At 37.9% G+C, this 5,732-nt stretch overlaps 1 protein-coding gene across 1 annotated transcript in view; it reads left to right on the forward strand.

The window, feature by feature from the left end:
* CAP2 (CAP, adenylate cyclase-associated protein, 2 (yeast)) overlaps window positions 1-5,732 on the forward strand; it is a 141,352-nt gene that overhangs the window by 692 nt on the left and 134,928 nt on the right. The window lies entirely within an intron of this gene.

Consider the following 5,732-nt stretch of genomic DNA (forward strand, 5'->3'; position numbering starts at 1 on the left):
AGCGGGAGGGGAGCGGGCTCCGGGTGGGGCGCGCGGCCGCGGCCTCGTAGCCCCAGTGCCCCCCGCCGGCGGGCCGGTCTAACTTTGGGGGTCTCGTCTGCTAGACTCTCATACTCTGCTGGGTGCGGGGCGGCGCTGTCAAGGGGCAGGATTTGACCAAAGCTACCTTGGTCAGAAAGTACTGGAAAGAAACGAACCTTCCTTTTTAGCAGCACCTGACTGGAGGCAGTGAGTCACTTTTTAGAAATGCAAAAGCTGGCAGCATGGACGTACTGTTCTGGAAATGTCCCCCTCAGTCCCTCTCTCTGCTTTGGTCAGAGGGCTGTTGATGGAAATAGCCACTTTCCACCATTTTTCAGGTTAAACACATAAGCAGAAGGGCCCTTTTTTTTTTCATTTCCATGGAGTGGGGTTCAGCACCCCAAAAGCTGCAAGTTTGCTTAATAATAGAATTGATGCATTTAATATAAGTGGGAGGCATTGCATTTAGGATATTGAATCGGGGCTAGGTGTGTAGAGTCAGTGGAGATGAACGGATGAACGTTTAGTAAAAAAAAAAAAAAAGCTCAAGGACCTTTGGGTAAATAGTCACGGGACTGCAGACGCCTGTGGAGCTAATGCACCATAATTATTTGCACAGTATCTCTTTACTGCTTGTACAGATTTTTTTTTCTTTACTTTAAGAAGTGTGTCAAATTCTTGGTAAAATATCTAAGTCCACTTAATACAGAGAGTAGTAGCTGCTCTTACAGGTACTGCAAGCCTCCTGAGGGAAAGGATTAGACTGCAAGCCTCCTGAGGGAAAGGATTAGACTGCAAGCCTCCTGAGGGAAAGGATTAGACTGCAAGCCTCCTGAGGGCAAGGATGGCATTTCTGGTATTTCTGACAGCACCAAACAGTAATTGATTCAAAGTATGTATAATTATTTTATTAAAATAATTATAGTTGCTTGAGTGTGGCTGGCACGTAATTTCTGCATTTTTTAAGAGGAAAAACTAGACCATGCATACCCAAATCTAAAAACCATTCATAAACTTAGACTCAAGATGTCATATAAATACTCTGTAAAGGTGAAGAGAAAAAGACATTGACTAGGAACAATCATGAAGCCAACAGATCAAGGTGGTCTTGACTAGCAGGAAATGGGTTTTTCCTCCTTATCCTTTGAATGAGGATGACTTGGTGTGAGGTTTGGCAAACATTTTGAGTGAAGAGCTAAGTAAGAATGTCAGCTACTCAGCTGCCTTGGTAGCTTGAAAACAACCATGATTTCATAAAAGAATGGTGAGGCTGTTTCACTTTCTATTTATGTACACTGAAATCTGAAATTCCTATCATTTTTCACCAGTAACATAATATGGTTCTTTTATTTTCTCAGGCATTAAAAATGTAAAAGTCATTTTTAGCTGCAGAGCACAAAAAAACAGAAAGGGGAGGCACAGATTTGTCCTGTTGGTATTAGTTTACTGGTCCCACAACCACGTGATAAGAGTATGGAGAGAAACCTTTTAAAAGAATTAATAAACTAGGTTCTCCCAGTAAGGCATATTTAGGAGTTAAATTGAATGCCTTGGGGGAAAAAAAATTGAATGCCTTGAAGAGTTGCATTAAGTTACTTTTAAGTACTAAGAATTTTTGTTTTGTCTTGAATAATTCCTGTCAGACATCTTTATGCATCTTTATGAGATTTTGTTCTTAATTCATTAATTATGAAATATTTTATACATAAAAATAATATGTTAAATTTATGTGAGGTCTACATATTATATTCAAATGACCAGCTGTAACCACATCACAAGTTTACAAACTAGGGCTTAAGAATTAGATAATTGTGAAAAGATAACCAAATTATACTTGGAAAAAATATTTTAAAAGCATACTTCTGATAAGGAATGTTTATCAAACTATGTAACGAGCTTGTATGATGCAATAGTGAAAAGATAAATAACCTGATCATAGACATTTCTCCAAAGAAAAAAGAAAAATGGCCAATAAGCTCATGAAAAAAATATTCCACGTCATTATTCATTAGAATATGGCAAATCAAAGCCTCATTGAAATACTATTTCACACCCATTAGTATAGTAGAATCAAAAAAACTAGCTAAGAACATGGATGAAGATACAGTGGAACTGTAATTTTAATATATTGTTGGTTTGAATATAAAAGGTGCAGCCAGTTAGGAAAATAGTTTGGCAGTTTCTCAAACAGGGTTATTTCACATAGCCACAATTCCACTCTAAATACATATACCCAAGAGAAAAGAAAGCATCTCTCCACACAGAAACCTATACACAAATACTTATACCAAGACACCATTCACAGTAAGCAAAGGTGGCAACATCCAAATGTTCATTAACTGATGAGTGGGTCAATAAAATGTGGTATCTCCATACAAAGGTATATTATTCAGCCTTAAAAAAGGAATGAAATCGGGCCTTCCCTGGTGGCGCAGCGGGTTAAAGCACTGCACTGAGAAACTAAAGCCACTTCTGCATGAGTTCGATCCCCGCCTGCCCCGGAGGTGACCCACGTGGCGTGGCAGACCTCTCCTGACCCGCCCGCTGCTCCCCTCAGCAGTGTACTTCGTCGATCTGCCTGTTCTGCTCCCCACTCTGTCTCTGGTGAATCCTCTCACCCTCCGCATCTCTGGCCTGTACCCCAGTTCTGTATGCATAAATAAATAAATCTTTAAAAAAAAAAAAAGGAATGAAATCGTGATCCATGTACTAAGTTGGAGAATCTAATCATACATATTGTATGAACCATTCATATGAAAATGTTCAGAACAGAGAAATTAGAGTCAGAATGTGGGTTAGTAGTTCTTAGGGCTAGGGGTCGGAATTTGGTGAACATAGTTAAGAGGCAGAATTTCTTTGTGAGCTGATGAAAATGTAAAATTGAATAGTGTGATAATTGCACATATCACTAAGTCTTTATTGCTGCTGTCGAATAATGGCAAATATTCCACAATGTATTTATCCATTCTTTTACTCATGCACATTTGGATTTGTTCCCATGTTTTGCTATTACAAAGAGACTTACTTTAAACACTTTTATCTGTGTGGTTTTGGTGCACTTGTGTAAGTGTTTATCTATATAAATGTAAATGTTGCGTGTATTTTAATGACAAAAGAAGTTAATTCTTCTGATTTGAGCATAAATGATACCTGGTTTAATCAACAAGAAAAAGAGACAACAGCTGAGACCCTGACTTCTTCTCCTATTTAACTTCTATGGTATTGTTTATTTTCCTACATTCTGAGAAGCATGAAAAACACTACTGTCCTGTTAATTACCCCCTTTATTAAGGACCACCAATAACTATAGTTTTATTTAACTATTTATCAATAAGTTAAAATTCTACTTGGAACTCTTGCAAGTTTCTAACTAATGTGATTTTCTTTTATTCTTTTCCCCCAAAGATTATTTATTTATGATACAAGAGCTGGGGTGCAGGGCAGAAATGCAGGGGTTTCACCATCGACAGAGTGGGGCGCCAGACAGGCCGATTGACCTAAGTACATTGCTGAGGGGAGCAGTGGACGAGACAGGATTGACTCCTTCTGCAGTGGCTGCCAATAGCTTCATGGTGCTGTTCTTAACCTGTTGCACCATCAAGGAGGCCTCACCAATGTGATTTTCTTCCTTGTACTTTGACGTAATTTAAAATTTATGATAAATAAAATAATATAAAACTTTAGCATAAAAAGGAAAATGGTGCAACTGAATTTCACAGCGGGACTTGGCCCAGACCTTCCTAGACATCTTTATCCTCTTATACTACCTGATACTGGGAACAGATGGAGGACAGCTTTACTAAAGCAAAGGGACAGTCCTTAAATAAGACATGTAAATTCTTACTAAATAAACCTTATAGGCTCACTCTAACAGGTTCACGGTTGTGTGTCCTGTTAGGTAGTCCAGTACCTTTAGCTGATTAAGTTTAGTTATTCTGGTAGTGGTGATCCAATTGCAAAACAGGCATTTTAGCCTTAAGTTCCTTGTTGGACTGCCCTGATTTCCTCTGTGAATGTTGCTCTTCGAATTTAGGAAGGGGGGAAGCACCCTAAGGTCAGAATGAGCCATCACAAAAGGGCCCCCCTGGTGGCACAATGGGTTAAAGCGCAACACCATGAAGTTATCTGCACCCACTGCAGCATGAGTTTGATCCCTGGCCTGGGAGCTGACCCACATGATGCAGCTGACCTCTCCTGTCTCACCCGCTGCTCCCCACAGCAGTGTATTTCAGTCAGTCTGCCTGTTCTGCTCCCCACTCTCTCTGTCTCTGGGGAATCCTCTCACCGCTCCTGCACCTCTGACCTGTACCCCAGTTTTTGTATGCATAAATAAATACATCTTTTTTTAAAAAAAAAAAAAAGACACTACAAAGGATATTTTTAAGTTTTGCTTTTCTTGTAGTAAATTATACATAGCGTAAAATTTGCTGTTGTAACATTTTTAACTGCAATGTCAGTGGTATTCTGTCACTGTTCATGCACAAGGTGGTAGTCTTTCCCATTACCCAACTTCAGAACTTTTTCATCTTCCCAAACTAAACTCAGTATTCAAGAATGTAAAAATCTAAGAGGCAGGGAGGGCTAGGTAGGAGGCTATTTCAGAATAGCAGCTGTCAGGCTAAGATAGGGAGTGATTCTAATGCCCTATAGGCTTTTGCAGCTCGTATTTCCAGAATCTGTTAAATCAAGAAACTAAACAAAACTGTACATTGCTGATGAAGGACAAATATTAAAAGAGGATGAACTCACCACCCTCATGCAAGTAAAAATAAACATTTTAAAATATTAAAGTTGAAGGAGTCAGAAAGAACTTACAAAGGAGACCCTTTTCAAATACGCTGAAATGAATTTGCTTAATAGGTGTAAAACCTGTTTCTTCCACAGTGGAAAAGGGAAGTCAGTTGAACTTCCCAAGGTGAAATTTGTTTGCATACTTATGGCCAGTAATTTGCTTTACTATCCATTTTGTTCTACTGATATCTCATTAACTATGTCTCTGCACTTGGGAAATGGCCAAGTCAAAACCACAACTGACTGAGATATCCCAAACGGATAAGTAGTAGGATACTAACACTATTTCATTCTTTCCCAGTTTTTCCTTGTGCTGATGATTTAAATAATTCAAAAATATAATAGTAATTGTTATCTCATCACCAGGTGATATTTAGCCTACATATATATCACAACAGCAAAAAAAAACAACACATCTATTATAAAATTTCATCGATTTCCATCTCACTTTTGTGAACATTGATGAAAAACAAAAACTAAGTTGCAAACTAATATTCCGCCTTGACTCACTCTAGTAGTAATTATATTTATCCAAATTTATACAAGGTAATTGAAAAATGAAAGAACTCAAAAGAGAAATATTTCAATCAAAATTATTTATATTTAGTAATTTTCAAACATTGTAATTCTTATGTTGTTTTGTATTCCCAAAGTTATAGTATTAGCAATTACATAAGCATTTCTTACCACTGAATTTAAAATAAGTTTATATGCATTTTTAATGTCTTTCTGTATGCATGTTTTTGATTCAGAAAAGTATGACAAATAAATAAAGAACATGAAAGCATGAAATATATAAAACTGGGATAAACTTCTATAGGGCAAGAAGAATAGATATGTAAGTTCAAGGAAAAAGTGTCATTGTCACAAAATTTGTGATAATTAAGAATAGCCTGGGCCCTCCCTGGTGGCATAGCGGG

This window comes from Condylura cristata, unplaced genomic scaffold (genome assembly GCF_000260355.1).
Source record: "Condylura cristata isolate star-nosed mole 26May11 unplaced genomic scaffold, ConCri1.0 scaffold00037, whole genome shotgun sequence".
In the NCBI taxonomy this organism is placed as follows: Eukaryota; Metazoa; Chordata; class Mammalia; order Eulipotyphla; family Talpidae; genus Condylura; species Condylura cristata.